Source organism: Pteropus alecto, unplaced genomic scaffold, assembly GCF_000325575.1.
Source record: "Pteropus alecto unplaced genomic scaffold, ASM32557v1 scaffold50, whole genome shotgun sequence".
NCBI lineage: Eukaryota > Metazoa > Chordata > Mammalia > Chiroptera > Pteropodidae > Pteropus > Pteropus alecto.
Genome location: NW_006431918.1, coordinates 17,871,446 through 17,895,655, shown reverse-complemented (window position 1 = coordinate 17,895,655; position 24,210 = coordinate 17,871,446). Strand labels below are relative to the sequence as shown.

At 39.3% G+C, this 24,210-nt stretch overlaps 1 protein-coding gene and 1 long non-coding RNA gene across 2 annotated transcripts in view; both read left to right on the top strand.

Moving 5' to 3' along the window:
* Positions 1–24,210, top strand: part of PALLD (palladin, cytoskeletal associated protein) — a 342,018-nt gene that overhangs the window by 89,964 nt on the left and 227,844 nt on the right. The gene's annotated exons all lie outside the window — the stretch shown is intronic.
* Positions 7,576–9,425, top strand: LOC112475081. The gene is made up of 2 exons (XR_003044570.1): positions 7,576–8,260; positions 8,882–9,425. It is a non-coding gene; the product is annotated as an uncharacterized LOC112475081 (long non-coding RNA).

The following is a 24,210-nucleotide window of genomic DNA, read 5'->3' as shown; positions in this document are numbered from 1 at the left end:
CTTTACTGTTTATGAAAATGTGCCCTTTTATCTGGAATTTGGGTTCAATTTTAGCAATTATTCGAAGACTATATTTCCATACATCCTTGTTTTGGTATGTAAATCTCTCTCCCAAATGTGTAAGAATCTCATGACAAGTGGTGAAAAGTATGGCTCTCTTGCCATTTGCCAACCTTTCTCTTGGCAAGTGTGACCCCAGGGGTCCATCATTTCGTTAGGTGGCAGATGAGCTGCCTGGGCTGTGAATTCCAGTGACCTATGACCCACCTTTGTTTCTCGGAAGCTTGTCATCCTGAATTTATGTAGGGATAACATGCTGCATAAATCTACCATAAAAGACCCGTGCAGGCAAAAGAGGGCGATTCTTCAGGTCTGTGAACACATGCTTCATTCGTTTGACTTATATGGGCACCCTAGGGCTTTTATTTGGGCCAAAAAGTGGAAGCCAAGCTTTCATTGTAAACAGATGGTGCTGCTAACAAGGAAAGTAAAATTCCTCCAGTCATTCTCCCACACTAGAGACCTGAAGAAGGTTCTGCTTTAAAAACAAACAAACAAAACTATCAAACACTACCTTTCCGCATACTCCATAGGCTCTAGGATCTCTCTCTCCCTCCCTCCCCTCCTCCTCTCACCCCCCCCCCCCTCTCTTTTATTGTGACACTAAAAAATACTTTCTTAATTTTCTCATGCTCTCTCTCTCTCTCTCTCTCTCTCTCTCTCTCTCTCTCTCTGTCTCATATATATATCACATACACAGAGTCAAAACCTGGTCTCTGTTCCTTACTTTCTCTCTAATTCCTCATCCTCTCCCTCTGCCAAACTTGACATTCCTTTGGTGTAGATACTATAAATACAAAATGAACATACTCAATCCCAAATCACGAGGGGACTTTTTTTTGCATGACCACAACATAAGCATTTGTCCATCATTTGGGGATTTTTATGAAGCCTCTAAGAATGCTCAGAATTCCAGTCTTGCTCAAACAACATCTTACTCGTCGGCGTCATTCAGATGTTGAATCTTGGGACAACTAGGGAATTTCTGGTTAGGAAAAAAACATAATCCTGAGGTGTCTCACTGTGAAGATGTCCACGTATTCCCTGCCTTTGCCTTTTTTCTCTCAGTCCAGAAAGAAATGTGGAAATTCTTATGTTTCTTTTAACATGAGGCAATTTGAAGTTGATGGTAATCTTCCTGTCCCTACCCCCAAAAGAAAAGTAGCATTATTATTGCTGTAATTGGGTCCTTACTTAAATTTCTCCATTAGGTAGCATCTTGTTGCATGACCACTTTATGCTTTTAAATCTGAATATCATTGATAACCATCTCCTGATAGATCATACTTCTAGGGCCTAAGTTTGATCATCTGGATTCCTGAGATGGTTGTTTTTGTTTGTTTGTTTGTTTGTTTTGAGCATTGTGGAGGAAGGAGACCACACTCAAATCACCTGAAAGAGATGAAGATCTCTTTTATTTTTTTTAAAGTTTCCCCTGGAGAAGCAGATTCCATGGCCTCCCTAAGTAAACTCTTCAATGTTTCAATGATGTTAGCATTTTCGGAAGAGAGGTAAACCTAGTATCACTTGACTTGTTATTAATTTGAAACTCTGTCCTTTGGGCCCTAGAAACCACCTCTTCCAGCACCAAGGCCTTTCTATAGTGTACCTGAAAGCTGAATCATCTACTTGTGTAAGAGATGATGAGGAAATAAAATTTTGAGAAGCTTTACCTCAATTTCTCCCTGCTCTACCATACTCAGTATTATTGCAAGCATCCAAAGAGATCATGTGTCAGCTGCCCAAGTAAAGTATCATTTGTATCACTACCAAAATAATCATTCTAAAGCTGAATCTGGAAATTTACTCTATTATAGAAATAACAGGGACTCCTGAAAAAATTACTATAAATATTTATGCCTAAATGACAGATATAAGCATTTTGTTCATGAAATAGCATGTAAGCAAACTAGATGTTGGGATCTCCCAAAGCGCTAGGAAAAAAATTCTCTCTCTGAAGATGAAAGGCTCACTTGAATAGAAATATCAGAAAGCTATATCCATCGTTTTTGCAACACCTGGTGCAGGAACTCAGTGAGCAAGGATGGAGGCCATGGACTATATCACAGATAAAAATCCTGTACATAGAGACATATGTAGATCAAAGCAATTCAGAAAGTATGAATATGGAAGAGTGAGAAAAGACATACCAGGCAAAGGAAACTGAAAATAAAGTAAGGTTATGACCTTATGTCAGATAAGGGGGAATTCAAGCTAACAAATAAGAAAAAGAGTATTTTGTAATACTAAGTGATAAAACTCAATATGAAGGTGTAACAATTATGAACATGTAGTCACCAAATAACATACAGCTACCTTATAAAGCAGAAATTACAGAAGATGCAAGGGAAAATACACAGAAATGAAAACTCTCTTGTTCCATAACAAATCAAGATAAAACATCTGAAGTATAAAGAAGACATAAATAACAATTAATAAGATGTATCTTATTCAACTCTGTACCCTGAAAATATAGACACCACCATTTTTTTTCAAGTGACCAAGAAACATACATGAAAATTGACCATAAATTAGGCCTCAAAAAGTCAATCAATTCCAAAAGATAGAAATATTGCAGATAACATTCTGTGCTCATAATGCAATAAAACGAGAAATTGTTATCAAAATCTCAACTATGAATGAGTATAAAAATTTAAATAAAATTTTAGCAAATAGCATCTAAAGCATATTTTTAAAATTTCCACGATTAAGTGGAATTTATTTCAGGAATGCAAGGGTAGTTTATTGCCAAATAATTTATTATGTTCTATCAAATTAATAGCTCTTAAGAGAAAAATTATATGATTATTGCTAAAGATACCAAAAAAAGCATTTGGACAAAAGCCAATAGTCAAACTTGACCCAAGAAAAAAGCCCTCAATGAAACAATGATAAATTAATATTTCCTTAGCATTATAAAATACATCATTCCCAGGCCAAAGTCCATGCCATGCCTAGTACAGAAACACTGGAGGCATTTCTACTAAAATCAAAAATAAGAAAAGAATGCCGACTATCATTACTGTTATTTAACATTTACTAGACCTAATAAACAATGAAATTAGAAAAGAAATTAAAAGTAAAAATTAGAAAGCAGAAAGTTAATCTTTTTTTTTTCAGATGATATTATTATTTGGTTAGAAATATAAGAGAATTGAGAAATATCTATAAGCAATAAGATTACTTAGTAAAATAAAATAGTACAAAATAAATACCCTGTAATTAGTTGATTATATCTAGTAAGAAGGTGTAATGAGAGAAAAGACCCCGTTTACAACAGTAATAAAAAGATAAAATAGCTAGGAACCAATGTAACAATAAATGGGCAAGATACATATGAAGAAAACTGTAAAACATTCCTAAAGCCCACAAAATAAGATCTGAACAAATGAAAAGATATATTTTTTTCTTGGCTAGGAAATTTTTTCAATGTAAAGATGTTGATTCTATGTTAATTGCCTAAATTTAATTCTAGCTTTAAAAATAGTAATAGGGTCACTAATGTTATTATTGTTTGTTTACTCTGAAGTTCGTAAGGAAAAAAAAAAACCCCAGGAAACTCAGAGAGAAGACAAATGAGAGAATTAGGACCACGAGATATTAAAATTAAAAGCCTCAATAATTAAAAGTGTGGTAGTGGCAGTTGAACTAAGAGATCAACCAAGGAAACAGAATAAAGTGTCCAGAAATAGACCCAACTCTAGACAGGAATTTAATACATGTTAACAATGGCATCTCCAAACGGTAGGTAAAAGATTACTATTATAAGGAGGTAATAAGGCAAACCACAGGCAACAGAAGCAAAATTAGACAAGTGAGACTATAGCAAACTTGAAAAACTTCTGTTCAGCAAAGGACACAGTTCACAGAGTGAAAAGCTAATCTAAGGAGTAGGAGAAAACATTTGCAGATTATATATCTGATAAAGGATTAACACCATAATCTATAAAATAATTCTTACAACTCAACAGCAAGAAAAAATAATCCGATTAAAAATTGGACAAAGGATTTGGATAAACATTTCTCCAAAAATGATATTAAAGTGGACAACAAGCATAGGAAAAGATGTTCAACATCATTAATCATTAGAGAAACTCAAATCAAAACCACAATGGGATATCACCTTATACCCATTAGGATAGCCACTATAAAACACACACACGCGTGCATACACACACACACACACACACACACACAAAAACGAAAAACAGAAAATAACAAGTATTGGCAAGGATGTGGAGAAATTGGAACCCATGTACAATATGTTGAGAATGTAAAATGGTGTGGCTGACACACACACACACACACACACACACACAGAGAAACGAAAAACAGAAAATAACAAGTATTGGGAAGGATGTGGAGAAATTGGAATCCATGTACAATATTGTTGAGAATGTAAAATGGTGCGGCTACTGTATGGAAAACAGTATAGAGGTTTCTCAAAAAATTAAAAGTAGACATTATATAATGCATCAATCCCACTTCCGGGTATATGTCCAAAAGACTTAAAAGTAGGATCTCAAATAGATATTTGCTCACCCATGCTTCATAGCAGCATTATTCACAATAGCCGAGAGGTATAAGCAATCCAGATGTCTATCCACAGATGAAGGAATAAAGAAATTGAGGTATACACATATCATGGAGAATTATTTAGCCTTTAAAAGGGAGAAAGTCCTGTCGGGTGCCACAACATAAATGAAACCTGATAATAAATTTTGTTATATATTTTTAAAAACAACTTTTAAATTTTTAAATAATTTTTATAAAGTGGTAGTGGAGCAACTAGATCATTAATTGAGACAAAATAAAGTGGGAACCATACCTTAATACCTTATAAACAAAATAAGGAAAAAATAGAAATGGACCAAATATTTAAATGGAAAAATATTAAATCACAAGAGCATATGCTTTAGGAAAGGCTTTTCTACATACTTTCTCTGGCTACATAAAAATTAGAAACTTTTGCATGTCCACAAAATATCATATGCCAAGTCAAAAGACAAATAATAAAATAAGAAAACAATCTGTAACTCATAACATGAAGGGATAATTTTCTTAGTATACATGGAATTTCAAGAAGTCTATAAAGACAAAGACCAAGAACCCAATAGAATATGGAGAAAATATATAAACAGAGAGGGCATGATAAAAAGAACAGAATTGACTTTTAAACATATGAAAAAGTTGCTCAACTTCACTCAAAATCATATATACAAATCAAACTATCTTGAGACATCACTTTTCACCTATCAGATTGGCAAACTCCCAGAGGTTTGATTACATGCTCTGTTGGCAAGGCCATGGGGAAGCCAGCACTAGTCAACATGGTTAGTGGGAGTGTTGATTGGTCTAGCCCTTTGAATGGCAATTTGGCTATGTCTATCAAAATTAGAAATCCAAAATCCAGGAATCTCACTGTGGAATTAACACCACAGATATTCTTGCACAAGTGTAAAATATTATGTGGAAGTTTGTTAACATTGTTTAGTAGGAAAATATTGGAGAGAACTCAAATCTATCAGTGGGGCCCTGATTAAATAAACATTTAAGGGAATAGATATAGTTCTACACATAGTATTTTTAAGAAATAAAGAAGAAAGAGCAAGAATTTATTATATTTGTAGGTATGTGCATAAAGAAACCTGGAAGTCCACAGAAAACACTAATATCAGTGGCTACGTGCAAGGAAATATGTGGACTAGACCTATGGGAAACAGTGATAAGATAGAGACTGCAGTGTATATACCTTTATTTAAATTATGTGAATGCATCGCTTATTCGAAACATTCAATTACATACACATGCACACAAGTTGATGTCATGGTTCTCAGATAGAAAGATCCTAATTCAGTAGTTCTGAGTAAGGCCCAGGGTATCTGTATTTTCAACAATCAGCCGTCCCTGCTCCCTGAGACAAGTGCTGCATAGATTATGCACATTGAGAAGACTGTCACTATGACCCAAGAAACTCTACAGAACATTCAGCATTAGGATAGTTCTCATTTGAGCACAAGCAAATGGACAGGCACAGAAACAAAAGGCAGTGTTTGTAGGAACATTTGGCCCCATTAATAGCTGCCGCCCAAAAGGTAGCCTCCTCATGTAGACAATATGGAAGGACTGCAGAAACTTCATCTATTCCTTCATTTTCATCTGCACGAGTTAACAGGACCACTGAAGGGAGTGTCATCTTTGACTAAGACATTTAATGTATTGGATATCTCAACTAAATTTCAGACTTCAAAAATGTCCACAGTTTTAGCAAAGGCAGTTGAAAGGGCTACTCAAGTTCCTGTGCTCATGGTGACCACATACTGAACCCCTAGCCTCGATTTTTCCTTCTGCTTTTGCCTGGGCATTTTAATCAATAAAATGTTTCCCCTAATTCACAGAGAAAAGATTGTTCTACCACCCCTTCCTGGAGGTGAGAAAGATGGTTAGGATCTGAAATGTATCTTAGAGAGACCTACCCAACAAGGCCACCCTGCTTTACAGTGAAATGCCTTTCTTTCAAATGAACACAAGTACTTGACTCTTATTCAGTGGCACTAGTAAAACTCTACAAATAAAGTGTGGAGTTACAAAATAAAAGGACTTGACATACAAGAAGAGAATGAACGTGCCAAACCTGTAATATTTTCAGTTTAAAAAGCAAAGCCATCCTTACTTTTTGGTGATTCCCGTATAAAAGGAAAATACAATAATGTCGAAAAACTTCAATATTTCATGACCCATCACTTTCTCAGAATAATAAAAATGAACTAAAGTTATATAGTAAACTCTCTTGATGTTTTATTTTCGTATCAAAAAGTATTTGTTACACTATTTCTATTTGAATTTTTCGCTCATCATAATTCTGTTTCTGGAACACACTTTCTGATATGTTGATATGTTTTCCAATTGACTTTAAGAATTTGTCATGTTTTTGACATTTTATGTGCTACACTGAAATGAATGGCTTCATGGGTTCCTTATGAGTCTCTTCCTTAAATTTTCCAATACAATCCTGGGTTTCTGTTTCCCAGACTGACCAATGAGAAGCAGTTCTGTGACTTGAAAACAGAAAACAATGGAAGTATTGAAATAATCTTTTAAAATTTTTGAAACTTAAGCCCTGTCTGTCAATTGGTTATAGTTGGTGAGCAAGTCTTTATTAAATGGTTGGGTTTTGTCTCTCATATTGTTTCTCCATAATATCTGTGTGGTAACTGAGTCACTGTGACATAATGCTGCAAAGAAAGACTGTGGGACAACCAGACATATGCACATGTTCATCTCTCGATGAGTCTCAATCTTGGCTCTGTTCCTAGATATTGGTGGAAAGACTTGATTAATGGCAGACTTGTTCAACATAAAAATTAACAACAACAAAAAACCATTTTTTCTTGGCATTCCTTTTCTAGGGTCTTCATGTGTAATGTAGTAATTAATTTATAGCTTTGCAGTAAGGCAGCATCAGAGAAGCAATTTAATTCACGAGAAATAATGTAGATGGAGAGTAATTGAAAGATACTGCTTGTGTGAAAGGATATGCTGGGAAGATCAAGATGAAAACTGACTTCTTTCGTAACTAATGCAAATCCACTATCAGTCACCACCTGGAATTCCCCCCAGGTGTCTTGGTCGACTAAATGGTCAGAAGTCTTTACGAAATGCTTCAAGCCACAGCTGAGCGGGCTTGAGAAAGCGTGGGTAGAACTTGCTTATTGCCTTCTCCACGGGTGACTGCAATCCCCCACAGCAAACGCCTTTCTAAGTGTGATAAGGGTTTGGTTTGGAGCGAGGGGAGATGGATCGCCCTCCGTCCCCTCTGAGTGTTATTTCTGGAAGTTAGCAGCATTCCTCCCCTGGACACACCCTCTCTCCCTCCCCAGCAGTCCCCCACCCCACCCCCGCGCACACGGGCCCCTCGGCAAGTCGCGGCGCTCTCGGCGCGTTCGCAGTCGGCCGCCCCACCGACCCTGCTCGCGGCTGCCTGGCCGCCAGGAGGCTTCCCGGGAGCCCGAGAACGCCACGACGTCTTCATCGCAGCCTGCGAGGGGCCGGGCTTTGGGCTGCTTGTTCATTTTCTGCGCTGTATTCTGCAAACGAGACTGAATTCAGAGCCCTGAAGTTGCAAGCTGGGAGTAGCTGAGAACTGAAAGACCCCGGGGAAGAGTTTCTTTAGGGGCAGCGGGCGTTTCCTGCTCAGCCGGTAAGTGAGAGCGTTAACTGTATGTAGCGGTGCAGGAAATAACGTTTCGGGGCAGCGGCATGCAGGTATTCATGTGTTCTGGGTGTTCGCTGGTAGGGGTTCCGAAGACCGTCGCCGCTACGGTTTTCCTAATGCTTCCTCAAACCGCTCCTAGGGGGCGGGGGTGGTGGGTCCTGCTCCGCGCGACTTCTCTGTTAGAGTTGGCGTGGGGGAGGGGAGAGAGGCATGAGGTTGAATTTCTCCGCCGTTTTCCTTCTTTTTTTAAAATTTTTTTTAATGATACTTTGAGAGAAGCTTCTCTTTCGGGAGTTGATATGCCTGGAGCGGTTTGCACCAGGTTCGCTTCTACTCTTTTCTAATTTCAATGTAATCTGCAAAGTAGAAGGAAACTAGCAAAGCAGGCAGGCTGACAGCCGAATTGCTGCTCAGTGGCTGAATGAACTTTAGCTGGAAACCCTTTAACGGCAGGTTTTGGTGATTTTTTCCCGTGACAAATTGGAGCATTTTCACACCTGTTGCTCTTCAGTGGCCTGAAAGATGTTTTGTTGGCTTTCACTTGATTGCAGTTCTTTGTCTAACAAGTTCCCGTGCTCCATTCTTGTTCTCTTGTTCTCCTCTAAGCCCTTCGCATGAGATCCCTGTCTTCGTTAGCATTCAGTTGGCTGTGGTTCCCCGGGAACAAGTGGCAGGCAGAATACAATAGGGAAGAATGCATTCTTGATGACTCATCTACCCTGGAAAGACTAAACAGAAAAATTTACATTCTCCGTTAGTTTGTATGGAAAGCATGCTGTCACTGTTTTATAAAGATTCCGTTTTGGTGAATTCTTGAAATTAGCTGATCCAGAGGTAACCAACATGACCTTTAAAGAGATTTCCCTCAGTCTTCCTGCACTACAAGCGTAAAGACCTTGACACGAGCTCTACAAGGATGAGAAGTCACCTCTCTTGACAGCAGATAGGCTCTTGATGGAGAGAGATGATGTGTGTGGCAAGGGCCAAGGGAGAGGACCACTTGAGATGGGGCTGAAATGTTTTCAACTTCTGATGAAGAAAATCATCAGGATACCAGAATCTCCTTTAAGATCCTGGTAGTTTAAATTGAATTCCTGTCCACATGTTGAAAAAGACTTTCAATAAATGGCCCTTCTCACACTTACAACTGGAGCTCAGTGGAATGCATGTTTATTTCTGTTGCTGATAAATCCATGGGAAAACTCTGCTGACCCCAGCAATTTTAAAAAGCAAGTCCAAGCTATAATTGCCCACATAATGGCAAACAGGTTATTTCCAGTAACCCAAGAGTCTTCTTGCATTTTCTCCAACCATTGCTATAGAAGTTACATGAAGATATTATGAGCATACATTTGAACTTTCCCCTCACTCCCAACTGAAATGGAAAGTTATCCTTGGGTGTCTGATGAAAAAGATTATTGCCAAATACATTTCCAGGCTAGAAAATAACATCTTTCTGAAAAGCTTATAGCTACTAGACATTACTGTCTCAAGCTACTATGTAATTTTTCATTGTTCCTTTAGGGACAAGACCTACTTTGACCACCAGTGTTTTCATGTGTTGTTTGTTGTGTGCTTTTGCTTTATTTATTTATTTATTTTTTTAGTATAGAAAAATCTCATTTCACACAGGTGAAATCACAGACTAGAATTAGCAACAATGATTGCTTTCTGGGGCTAAAATTAGAAAAGTCCATAGGGCTTTTCAGGCATATCCTTCTTGTCTCATAGCCGATTCTGCAGTCTCCTTTCAAACTCCCACTTTAGCAATTAGTGTAAACTGATGCTTAAGTACTCTTTAAAATAGCATTTTTATCTGGATTTTTTTCCCCTTGAGCTTTCATCAACTCTACCAACACACATTAAACTTTGTGTCACTGAGGACCCTAAAGGCACCCCCAATCCGTTCACCATCCCCTCACCATCCCCTCAAAGTGTATATAACAACTCTTTGAACAGTTCCTTTATAAAAAGTAAAAGTTCAAATGGCACTTGCAAAATACAAGACAGGGTCCTCTGATGTGACCGCGGATGGCGATCGAATGAGCTTTGTTTATGCTCAGGACAAGCTCCGTGTCTCTTAAATTAATCATGAATTGAATAATTGATTTACCACACCTTCGCCTGCATTTAATCTCCAGCTATAAATTTAAAGATAGGTTACTCATTGAGGTCTAGTTCACTTGGAATTTTTTCAAAGCCTACCAAGTGATTTTACAGCTGGGTCAAATCTCGCCATAACACACATTATGAAATGCAGCGACATAAACTTCAAGTTCTCCTGGCTTTCCCATTTCGAAGATGGACTTCAGTGACCTTCCCACTTGCTGGTCACCTCCAAAGATGGCGGGGCTAATGGATACGATGGGTTTCTGTAAATGTAATTAAACGTGTCTCTGCCAGCTGCCTGTGGCATTCGTGAATGTTTTCGTAAGAAAAGCTGTTCTTCGGCTTTATCTGCCCGCTGTGGTTTGTGGCATGTTGTGCGATTCTGCAGCCGTTTCAGTTTTTTCCTGAATGACTGAGTTATGATGTCATGTGCTATCTCGGTGCGGAACCCTTTCGGGGCTTTGCTGGGGTCTGTGTGCCTGGCTGGGGAGCGGAAGCTCCCTCGGAGCGCTCTTGGGAGCGGCTCCCCGTCTACCCCAGCACATTGCATTGCCTGGAGACCAAAGCCACCAAATGATTTGCGGTCAGTGATTTGGGGCTGGTTAGAGATGATTTAAAAGGAAGGTTATGGGCACATGAAGTGTAGGGTAAAGAAAATATCTTTTACTACTTTATTGAGACCACATGGCTCCAACTTCAACTTTTTTTTTTAACATAGAAATTGTTGGCTGAACTGGCTCACAGTGTTCTCCAACCCCCCCTCCCCCACACACATTTTTTTTCTTTTTTACTGCTTAGAGAAAACAGCTATATTCTCTATTTATGGTAGGCTTGGCCTCACCATTGTTTCTAAAATTTGAACTTTTTTTATGCTTAAGAAAACAGGGAGAAGTAGGATTTCTGTTGGGGAAGCATCAGTTATGAAAAAGGTACCCATTGTACCAGAGGGCCATATAAATCAGCATGGCAGTGTATGATGTCTCTTGATGAGTGGGAGAGATGATTTTGGTCAGCCTTCTGAGGACTCACTATACCCTGTGATTAATATGAGGCCAAATGAATCATGGTTGATCTTTTCCAATGCATTAATACTGATGATGGGGCTCGGAGCCCAGTAGCCCCTTCTATTAGTGGTCCATGGAAACACATAAACCTTAGGCTCACACGTCATTTGTGAGACTAGGCTGCCATCTCCTGCCTGTCTTCTGTGGACTGCCACAAATTGGCACAGTAAACCACCTATTACCACTGAACATGTTCCCAAATCTCTATCCAGCATGCACTTCAACTATCTATTATCACTTTACTTTGTGGCTCACTCTCATCCTATTTCAGTCTTCAAGGTACATGATGTAGCCTAAGAGTCCATTACAAGCTATCAAATATCCATCTCCAGTGTCCAGTTTGGTGTTATGAAACTGGTTAGAGAAGCTACAGGGAAGCTAGCTCGGGAATATACCCAGTCCCTCGGAAGCTATCAATCCAAGGTCTGAGGGCCATAACCATGATGTAATGGAAGGCTGCTTGAGAGAACATCCACAAGTTTTCAAAAGCTGGTCTATAATCCATCTGAGCCCGTCTGTTTTCCCACAGTTTGAGTCTATGTATATATCCAGGGGTTTAAAGGAAAGCATGTGGTGATCAAATTAGTGTAGTGGCTTATGAGAAAATCTTATAACTATAGAACTGGAAAAATGTCAAGAAGACAGCATTGTATGATGGAAATTGAATTACACTGGAATCAAGGATCCTGGGTCCACCACAGGGTGACCCTGAAAAAGCTACTTAGTGGTACAACATGTCGATAAAGTAGTTTATTACATTTTGCCTTGTCTTTTATAAATATGTTATATTATCCTCAAAACTACACTAGGAAGCAGGTAGAGTATGTAGTACTGTTTCCATTTTTACAAATATGGAAACTGAAGCTGTAGAGGTTAATGACTTGCTCAAGGTCACACAACATGTGGCTGGTTGAGTTTGGCCTCAGACTCAGAACTTCTAACTTCAAATCCCATGTTCTTCCCACTGCAGTAAGCAGCCTCCACAACTCTTAACCTCTCTGGATCCACTCTTATTTGCAAAAATGAGACATTTGGCCCAGAGTGTGACAGTCTATTCCAGCTTAAAAGTCTATGTCTGGTGAATCACTGGCTGGAAGGGACTTTAAGAAATCACTTAGTCATATTCCTTGCTTCCAGCAGGACTCTATCTAAATTATTTTGAAAAGAAAATGCCAGCTCTTTTAAATTTTTTTAAATAATCCCAGGGCAAGAAAGGGTCCCAGAGAGAGTCTGAGTGCATTCTGGGGTGAGAAAGGAGCTGTGACGTCAGTGCTTGGCAGGGCGAGCCATTCTCTGGGCTCCAAAGCAGCGCGTCTCGCCTCACTAGAAGTGAATGTCTGGTCCTGGGACCAGTATCTAAAGTAGGAGAGGAGAGTCACAGGCATGCTTTGCTGGTTGGAAAGGAATTTTGTGAGGAGAGATCGGAGAGATAGTTACTTGGCTATGAGGGAAAAAAGAGCTAAGTGACTCAGTAATGATCTTAAGTTTTATTACAGGCTCCTGGAGAGAGTGATCAGTGGTAAGGATTCTATTTAAAGACATAAACAAAAGAATCTTCTTCGTTCAATAAGCGTGACCAACAGAAAGCTGTGCTAATCTAGTTCTGACTTTGCTTGTTTTGGCAGAGTTAGTGGCAGACTGGGGATGGGAGGAGAGGCTTAGGGTCTAGCAACTTTTCAAGGACAAGGGACTGTCAGTAGACAACTTCCAGCAATCAGACCAAAGTACAGATTCATTCTCACATTATTCAGGTACCTTGATTATAATTTTAAAGCACCAATCTGTCTCCCATGTTCTTCTGTTTCTTTCCCAAGTAGGTGTTAGGGAAAAAAGCAATGACTTTGAAGCCAGAAGACTTTAATAACTGTCACGACTCTACAGCTTGCTGGCTGACCTATACAAGGTGTTATCTCCTTGTTAATATTCCTGAGGATCAGATCGAGGAATGTAGGTGAACAGGTTACAAAAAGCTTAATTTTGGTTGAGTTTCAGGCTCTTTCTGTAAACCATGAGGTAACGGAAGTTTTTCCGCCTTAATTTCATTCCCAGGCCCAAGTCAGTATTACAGCAGTTTTTCCATACTTGCTATGTGTCAGGCACATAATCATGTTTAATCCTCATAAAAATATTATGAGGTAGATCTATTATCCCCATTTTATTATCTGGAAGTGTGTTCTAATGAGAATAAGCATCTTTCCCAAGATCACATGAGAGGTAAGTAGCAGAGGCTAAATGGAAATCAAGTCTGTCTCTCCCAAGTCTGTGTGCTTTCAGACTGTTAGGTCTCTGAAGTATTGGGGCCTCTCCTACCTGATTACAGACCCAGTTCTTTTGGTTTGAGGTTGTACCTGATCTCCTGGCAGTCCCTGGAGGGGCCTCATCAGCTGTCCAGTCTAGACCAAGTCCTAGGGTTTGGCTGGGTCCCTTAGAACGCTTTATCTTCATCAGCTTGTCCTTCACACCCCACAGTCTTCTCTCCTTGTCCTCGTTCCTAGGCGGCTTATTGGCACCCCTCATGCTTCCCCCCTACTTCAGGCATATCTTGCATTCTCTTTACCTGTCTCAAGGCCAGATAGTCCGCCACAAGGGCCTCATAGCTCTCCACGATTTCTTCCACCCCAACCCATGGCATCAGCCCATCAAGCCCAGATCAAATGCCTACCCCTCCCTTCAGCATGTTTACTGTTTTTGCTTTACTGGAAGGAAAACTTTAGCATGTTAAATACAGCCACCATATTACTCTTGAACATTACAGAATATGACTTTTTATAGCTGAGAAAGACCTTGAAGGTCATCTAGCCTGTTACCTTTATTTTACAGATGCAGGAACTGAGGACCAGAGAAGTTAATTGCCTGCTCCAATTCATAGCTCTGGGCTAGAGCTAGGGCTGATTTCAAATCCAGTCAGTATTGTCTTTCCTTCCAACTTTCAAAATAGTTGAAATCGTCTTTTTTGTCATATCCATATCCCCCAGTCTGGTGTGGCCCCAGGGTCAGAGTTTGAAAAGATTCCTCTTGTCATAAGAGCCTGTTCAGACTCTTAAGATTCATCACACACACACACGCAAATGTTTTCCTTAACATATATCCCTTTTACTGAATTTAAGCCTATTTACTCAACAGAATACAAATAGAAATTGGTCGCTCTCAACTCTAATTCATGGACTGTAAGAGTTAAGTCTCTCCTTAGTGTTCTTTCTCTAGGTTAAATAATACCAGATCTTTTTGCTTTTCCTCATAGTCTTGTTCTCCAACAATTTCATCATTTTTATTTCTATCTGTTGAACTGTGTCCAAGCACTCCATGCCTCTCAAACCGAAGTCCAGAACTGGACAAAGAAGTCTCATAAAGGTAGGATAAAGTGGCGATTACCTCACAGTTCCTACAAACTGTGCATCAGTTAGTCCAGCCAACTTTCACACTCATGTTTTAAGTGGCCACCAGACCTCATTGGATCATTTTCAGCTTATTATCCTCATTTGGCTGGACGTTGCTTAGCCCGTGTTTGTGATAATAACCATTTCCTCCATGTATCATCCAGAACTTTTCCTATTGAGCCGTTTTTTCCTTTGTTCCTGACTACTTCTCCAATTCATCAACTCACTTGGGACTCTAATCCTGTGCCTTCGCTTCTTAATTTTTAACCCCAGCTACCGTCCCAAGTAGCTTAGCACATTAAAAGTCCCTGGAATTCACCCATAGAGGAGCAGACCCCTGAGACTTCTAGCCCCTCACAGCACTTCTCCCTCACCACTCCAGGATTTGAAAAATGAGCAGTCCATCTCCCAATGCCAGCACTCAGACTGACCATCAGGCAGAATTATAAGTGCTGGATAGAGAGACCATTGAAGAGCCTTCAGGAGACACATAGCTAAGGGATATACCACTGGTCAATTCTGAGATGAATAACGAAGCCCAGACCTGTTGTAGGTGCAATGGTTTGTAGTCTCTGAGATTTCTTTTTGTCTTGGAAATGTGATAATTATAAACATTTGCATTTACAGACAATTTCAGTCTTCATTTCGCTTAAGCAATCTTTGTGAAGAAATACATTATCCCCATTTTACAGCTGAAGAAACTAAGGCTCAAGTGAGGTCAAGTGACTCCCCAGATCACACAGCCAAGAATAGAACTCAAGTTTCCTATATTTAAATTCCTTGTACTTTACCATATTCCAGTGGTTTTAAAACCTTAGAATTCCTAAATATCTAATGGGAGTGTGAAGGAGGGAGTGCTTGTCAAAAATACAAATTCCAAGTCCCTGGCTTCATTTCACATTGATTCATGAAGCCTGAGAGGATCCTTGGAAACTGCATTTTCATAAGCACCTCAGAGGATACTGAGGCATCAGTAGATCATACTTGAAGAAACCCTCTTACGTGATCCCTTCCAGAATAGACTCTTTAAATGCAACACATCTGCCTTTGCCCCTTGACCAAGCTGGCACATAGAAACCAACCACACTCATCTAATCCAAATAATTGCTCAAGAGAGCTCCCTGCTTACCCTGGACACACGGCTGTGACTCTTAGAACTTACCATCCAACCCTGGTTCAATCCTGCTTTGAGCCCCTTCATTTTGCCAACCTATTTAACCCCTCTCTTTTGAGTACTCTGTCTTGGTTCCCTACTCAACTCTTGGATAAGCTCAGGCCCCTGTATTTGTCTATCTCTGTAGCTCCGTATTTAAAGCCTGTCTCCCCAAGTCCTTTCCAGAAGCGATCATATAATGGACCTGAACCATGAATCATGAGAGGGAATCTGATGAGGTCTTTGTCTGGGGAACCTTCTAATCACACGAACTCCAGCTGGATATCACTTATAAACTTCTCTGAGGGAAAGCTTCATAGCCAGCTCCCTCAAAGACAGTCACTGTAGTTCTTGCAGTCCTACCACTCAACAGAGCTCATAATTGAAGTTTGAAAACCTGGATATGCCAGTAGAATAGATGCCTAGGGAATGGGCAGTGTGGTCAACATTAATTGGGTACCCATAACACACTGGCACTGTGCTGGCTTCTTTCCATGAGTTGTGTCATATAACCCCTTCACTGATAAGAAGCTCATCTAGGATGATTGCACATGGTGCCTATTTCCCAGTCTCAGGGCACTTAGAGATTATGTGTTCAGTGAATTAAAAATGTTGAACCTTACTACATTTAAGGCCCTTAAGTCTTTCAGGCTCATCATATACATGAGAGGTCTCCGGCTAGATTCTTTTATGCATGTTTCATTGAGGAGGAAGTGAATTCCTGAAGAAAATAGTTTCTGGGGTCAAAGCAGGCTAATAGAGTGGTCGAAACTTTACATGAAACTCAGTTGGACTCTCAGCCCTGATAGACCTGTTCCATTCACTGCCTCTTTTATATTGTTTTGAGTGCAGGCATCTTCTACACAATAGGCTTGACTCTTGCACTTAAGAAATATATCCATATTGTGATAGTAGGACAGGAAACAAGAACATACTTTGACAGCAGACAACAGCGTGTGAAGAAACCATTTGTCCCTACCTTGGTATTTGCTATCTTGTGACACCCTGAAGAGAAATTTCCAAGCAGAAGCCTCCTGAGTGATTGTTAGATGTATGCCTCGCCTTATCTTTAGCAGATGGAAAAGGTCTGAGGAGACAGCAGAGTATTTGGGGTTGGAGAGAAAGGGATATTCGAAGCCCTGTTGGTGCCAGCCTTAGCACCTTAAAATGTTGTCCATACACGAAAGCTTAGGTTTTACTGAAATAGGCACTTAACGTTTTATGTTATAATTTGGCAAGTTATGGAATACAACTAACGTTAAATGACTTGTTGAAGGATCTCAGCATTAGGTCAAGATTCTGTGCCCTACCCTTAGTTAGATCAAGTGAAACTAGAAGGGAGAAGCAGTCTGGTTTGCTAACCACAATGCAAGAATTGCTCTCGGGTAGAATTCACACCCAGATTGCATTGTCTGATGTGAGGATAATATACAGGAAACAATTTGGGGTTTTTCTTTCTTTGGGTTTTGATATTTAATCTATGAGGAACTTGCAGTCCAGAAGCTGGCATTTGTAGTGTTAACAGTCATCACAGCTAGCTAGCTAGACCATCCCTGTTTAAGATCTTGCTATTTATCAGAATGCGAGTGCACAGGATGCTGTGTGCGATTTCCAGTACACATGTGCTAGTTATTACTACCAATGCGAATGTGTACTGAGCCATTAATCAAGGCACCCAACACGTCCTGCCAATGCACTTTGAAACTCTGTCTGCTGAAAAAGCAAAATTCCCCTCCACAAATGAACACTTTTAAGAAAGCAGATCAGTTAAAAGGATCTGCAGATGCACGAGTGAACTCCCATTTATAAATCATGGGTGATCTCACAAAAATGGAGAAATAGCATCAGAGTTCTATATTTTAGTGTCCATGAAGATCTTTAACAATAATTGTTTGCCTTTACTGAGCTCTGATTGAGAGCCTCTTGATGTTTATTTTCTATTTTAATCCAATAATCTCATGACATAAATTCCATTATCCCAATTTCCAGGCTAGGAAACTGAAGTTCAGAGTGGCTGAGTAACACATCCAAGTTCATGGAGGAAATGACAGAGCCAGAGTTCTAATCTAAATGTGTTTGAAACCAGAACCCATGCTTTCTGGAGGCCACTCTTCTCTCAAGAGAATGGTGCTTCCAGAGAGGGAAATGGTTAAGTAATTACTCTCATTTGTTTCAAGTGACAGGCAGAAGCTCTTTGGATGTTGATGTCTTTTAAACATTTTTTGAGCACTGGCTTTGTCCCAGTGGTTTAGATGGACTATGTTATTGAATCTGCCCAATAAGCAAATAATACGGTTTGTGGTATCCCTGTTTTCTGATGGGTAATTTGCTGTTCTCTCCCATCACCCAGCATTGTCCCTGTGGCCATATGGGTTGACCTATTTTCTGTTTGACTGAGATATGTGAATAGGGTTAAAAGAAATAGTCGTTTGGTAGTTGTAGGAAAGAGGACACAGCAGTGGAAGGCCAAAAGTGTGCTAGTCCTGGACACCATCGCTCATGGTAAGTCTCTCCACCTCCTCTAAACCTCTGTTTTTTGTTCATAAATATATTGCCTTTAACTGAACTGAGAATGCCATCTGAAGTTTCTTGAAAGCAGCACGTGCGTTGGAAGCAGACAGATTTCTAATTCCGGCTCTTCCACTGAATATCAGCATTCAAATTATTTAGCCTCTCTGACTCTCAGTATCCTGATCTATAAAATGGAAGTAACAGCGCCTACCTCTAAATGCCGCCATAAAGATTAAATGAGATGGCGTCTATGGCGTGTGTAGCACGGGGAATTGTTGGTAGTGACTTTTAATTGTTAACTGCATCCCTCTTCTCAACTCTTCACCTTGTACTACGTATTAGTAAGTTGTGCTTAATGTCCAGATATAAGAACTTTGTACACTGAGGTGTGCCGTTCACAGTGCTGCTGTGTCCTGAGTGGTGGTTAAGAGTTTGATACCCTGAAGCAGACTGATGGAGCTGAAATCCCTGCTCTGCCGTTTCCTGTGTGACCTTAACCTCCCTGGGCCTCAGTTTTCTTTTCTTTAAAATGGGCCTAACAATAGTACTTCTCATGGAATTTTTGGGAGAGATGAATTAGTTAATATATGATAAGCACTTAGGAAATACCTGGTACAGAGTAAGCACTCATTTAATGTTAGCTGCCATTATTATTATTATTATCATCATTATTATTAATACTGCTACCACCCATTATCTTTGTCCTCACAAAGTGGTTATGGTTAGCTGTGCAGAGTAAGGCCATGGAACAGATTTTCTCAGTGCAAATGGGGTTGCTCACAGGGGACTTGTGAGAGGCTGAGTGCTGACCTTGGCCCCATTAGCACTGTTCTCTAACCAGCCCAGGCACGGGGCTTTAATGAGGATTATTGAAGTAACATATGGAAAACTCTTATAGTTAGCTCTTGGGAGAGGAAAAAGGCACTAAATAAATACAAGGAATTATTAAAAACTAGGAGACAACCTCACAGGGATGCTGAACCTTATATGCTATTTGCTATTCTAAGAAGAAACTGGGGCAGGAAGCCAACTTTATCACCAGGTGACAAAGTGGTCTCCTGGCCACTGTTCAAAGAATGGCGGCATGCAGCTTCACCTAAGCAGATCTCAGGCCCTCCACCACCTCTTCCTGACCTCAGGCAACTCCACTTTCCCACACAGACTTTGGAAGCAGGAGAAAGGGCCGGAGTCCCATGCCAGATGCTGTGCCTGCCCCCACTCCTGTATCATATTGCCTGTGGCTCCCTTCAGAGAGCTGGGAGGTGGTATTGTAAGTTAGAACCCATGGAGCAGAATACTTTGGTACCAGTGCAGATGACTTAGGGGCCACCAGCCATCTGCTTCCACAGCAGGACTCCAGCCCTGGTCTGGGCCAAGCGTGAGGTTTTGCTGCCAAGCTTTGACAAGTGTGTGGAGAGCACACAACTGTGTGATTTTGGAGATAGCAGTCCATCAGTCTCTATTTACAACTTTACCACCCACCCCTGAAACATTCTTCTCTCCAGAACAATCCTAACACCAAAATGACATAGACTTAAAGTGGTCTCCAGGTATCACTTGTGAAATAGTATGTATGAAGCTTCCAAGAATGAATCAAGATCTGGCCCATCGCCACCACATAGCTTAAGGCCTCTGGTTTCCCCTTGATCTCAATAGCATAAGATTAATTTCCATGGCTCTAAGTGATGATCATAGAAAGTCTATTTCTTTTTGTCACAAAATAAATAGTATCTTACCTGTGATGTCTTACATTATAAAGGCTCAGAAAGTAAAGATAAAATCGATGTAAGTCTCATCATTCAGGAATATAGCACTACGTGACATGGAGCCTTTATTTATACTTTTCTGGTAACAATACAATTTAAAAATACAGAAAATTTCTCCATATAATGATATAAATATGAGAAGATCAGGTCCTCAAAACTATTAAAAATTTTAAGGTGTTTATGTTAACAGCACATAAAGCAATACTTATGAATAAAATATTATGAAAACATAGTCTGCCCTCTCAATTTGCATAGCAAACATAGATTGGGAAAGAAAAAAATTGAAAAGTCCATCACTTAAAAAAAAAAAAATTCTCTCTTACCCTTCTGTCTTCAATGAACTTCAAAAGTGCTACACTAATTGTCAATTATGAAGAGAATGGACTATTTCCATAGCCTTTTAAATGTAGAAGTCCTGGAAAGGGTAAAGATTAGAATTAAAATATTTTCTCTGACATTTAAAATTTTAGAAGAGTCTGGTTAGCTTAGTTAAGTTCTTCAGAAAGTTTTGGCTGACAGTTGACTGCAATTCAAAGTAGATTCTCTGGCTCAGTTATTACTAGAGAATATATTTTTCTTACTGCCTTTTTTCCACTTCAGAGTTCAGAATTATTTAATTATTTACAGAAAAAGATGTTTTTTAAGGCTGCTAGGAAGACACATAACAGTCGATCCCAACAGGGATAAGCCTATGTGTGAAATGACCTCTCAAACAAGGAATGGTGGCTCATGTCCCTAAAGTAGTTGGAAAGAAAGCCCAGGCAGGTTTCAGAGCCCCTCCATGTAACCACTCTGTTACAGTGCACCCCTCAAGTTAACAGATGTCCATATAGTTAACACTTATATTTTTTTAAGACTTGCTTGCTTGCTTTATTCAAATTGTATACTTAGAACAAGGCTGCATCATTGCTGCTTTTTTCCTTTCCCCCTTTCTGTCGACTAAGGTCTTTCCCTTGGGGTTGTTGACAGCTTCTGACGGCGATTTGACATGAACTCTTTGTTGGTTTGTCTGCTTCTTATAAAGGACTTATACGCTCCAAAGAGTACCACAAGCAGTTCTTACCCAGCAACCCCTAAGCTACTTTTCGTCCGCTCTCCCTACTCACCATAGCCGTCTCAGACAAAGGAGAACGCTAAACAGTTCGCAGTAATGCTCATAATGTAATAGGAGCCTCAATTTTGAAATCTGTCCATATGCATTAGCAGCAGCTGTTTTACAGCTTGAGAGAAAAATTAGAAATCGATGACATAATGGAGGGAGAAAATGAGCCATTTCACTATAGAGATAGACTTGAATTCTGTATGAAGTCATAAGGGAACATTTGTTTGGTCCTTATGGGTATAAATTAATATGAGAGAGTGCTCTCATGAAAGAAAGTATAAATTCTATTTGCTTAGAAGGTGAAAGATTTGCTAGTTCTAACAAATGCAAGGAGGGAAAGGAGCCTTTTTTGGAGATAGGCGATATGATGCTCATTGGAGAGTCTCTAGGTATGGGTACTTTTGCATCAAGCATCTGCTTTCAAGGTCTCTTCATGAATGTTCTTTTTGTGTGCTGATATCTTTATTCGTATACAATCTTGGTGAAAAACACTGTACTGTGATAGCATAAAACAACCTCACTCTCTCCCACAATTATCCTACCTAATGGAGCATTGATCGCTCTTACTGCATTTTTTTTTTTTTTTGGTGGCATTGCCCTATCTAAAATGATTTTATTTATAGGGTAGCTTAAGTGCTTATTCTCTCTCCCCACTCTCACCTTCACTGGAGTAAAAGCTGCACGTGAGTAGGCACGTTGCCGTATTCTATATAGCGACGTCTTCATTTTGCTTCATAATTAGCTTCTCTCCTCTCCCAGCAAGATTTTCAAGATTCAGCCCAAGGGATGCTTGTGAGATGGAGCTCAGGTTCTTTTGTCCTCTGTAAGAATCACTTCATGGTTAAAAAGGCATCCTGTTCTTGAGACATTGACTCAGCAGAGCCAAGAACTTTTTACTATATTCTATTGCTTGGTCGTTAAGGAAACACAACAGAGTACAACCCTAACATGTCACATTCTACAGATCCTCATTTATGAAATACTGTGATATTTTTCACCCACTACCTGAAACAGGATGAGATAATCCCTGGCTGGTGTGAATTTTTTTTTAAGCATCTCTGCATTGATAGATGTAGTTTTAGAACTAAAGCCTTATTGTATTGGACAATATGCTAACATTTGTTTTCTTTAGTAGAATCCACTTAATTCTTATTGTGACCATGAGTTTAGAAAGCATACAGTGGCCCTCCTAGCAGTAGGAAGCTTCATAGATAAAAGAGTAAAGGCAAATATTACAAACCCATTAATTTGTAATCGAGGTCTAGTGGAGGGGGTCTCAGTTAGGAGCAGAAATAGAAGACATATTTAGTTGCATCTATCTGAAGTCAGACTTTTCTGAATTGCTCTTTATGCCCCTACAATGAACACTTCCCTTGGCTTTTATAAGAAATTATAACAGCTGGATAACCTTGTTGAGTAAAATGCATCAAGCCTCAAACCAAAGGTTGTACATGCCTTACCTTGTTTAATCCTCCTAACAACCTTATGAGGATAGTGCAAATAAAATATGTGTTAAAAGACTCCAGGAGTTAATGAATGATGAAATGATAATGCAAGTCTCTTTTAATACAACATAATTGCCCTAAAACGTGTATATTTCTTTTCAACTTTTAAAATGTAACATAGATTGGGTATTCTAATATTGTTTTTCTCTAGGTTTCATTTTTGTACATTTTAATAAGTTTAACATGTAGAAAGTAGTTATTTGCTTGAAATAAAAAAATAATCATAGAAAATTCCAAAATGAAAAATGAAAGTTCTCTATCTTCCCTCAGCTTCAATCCCTCTCTTCTCAATGTAACTTAAAAGTGACAAGTTTCTTATATATCCCTCCAGAAGTCCACTGTTCAGTTCTATACTGTTGTGGTTTTACTGGATAATATATTTTCGACAACTTTTTGTAACATTTTTAAAGGCTGCATAGTATTTCCTTGAGTGGATTCCATAATTAAATTGCTATTTCCTCTTTGATGGACATTTAGGGCAAGATGAGTGTTTTCTTATTACTCTAAAGAATGTGCTAACTTGGACATCCTTGTACATATATGTTTATATGTCTTTCTGCTCTTGTGGGAACATATCAAAGCATAACTTCCTAAAAATGAAACTGCTGGGTCAAATGCATACGTTTAGTGTTGCCAAATTCTCTTCTTAAAAGGCTATATCATCTCAGATTTCTGTATCAGTTACAACAAATTTCAATATATGGGAGTATTAGCTTATATTTTAAATGTTTTCAATTTCCTTTTGATGTTCACAGAGCTCCAAATTGGAAAAGTCCTGCAGGCATCCTCCACCACCACCTCCCCTAAGTAGCCTGCATACTTTACACGTATCATGCATGTGTAATAATATTGCAAAGTACAACAGTACTTTCTGACTATCTTTCCTCCTTCATGTGAAGTATGTACATTCTGATGGTATTATTTGCTAAAAATATAAATGTACTTAAATGGCTTTCTAAAGATGAGGTGATACAATCCAAACTGGCAAACTAGATCCTGTCCCCCAAGGGGGTGGAGGAAATAAATGCCTTTTCAAGATCATGCTTTAACTTAGCTAATTGCAATTCAAAGACTAATGTGAGAAGGCACAGGGTACAAGAGTGAAGTCAGCTTTTCCTGTAGTTAGGAATAAATCTATAAATTCTGGTTATATGAATCGCTGAAAAATTATTGTGCAGGGATCAATAAATCACTTCTAAAACCGTGTTAGAAGGCTGTTCCATCTCCTCAGTATACTAGTTACAATTACATTATTAGGCTCCAGAGTGTTGGGCAAACTCACTCTTTAAGCTTTTAACATTGCAGTAAATGACTTGGCAACAGATTTAACATTTTCCTTGTAATGTCT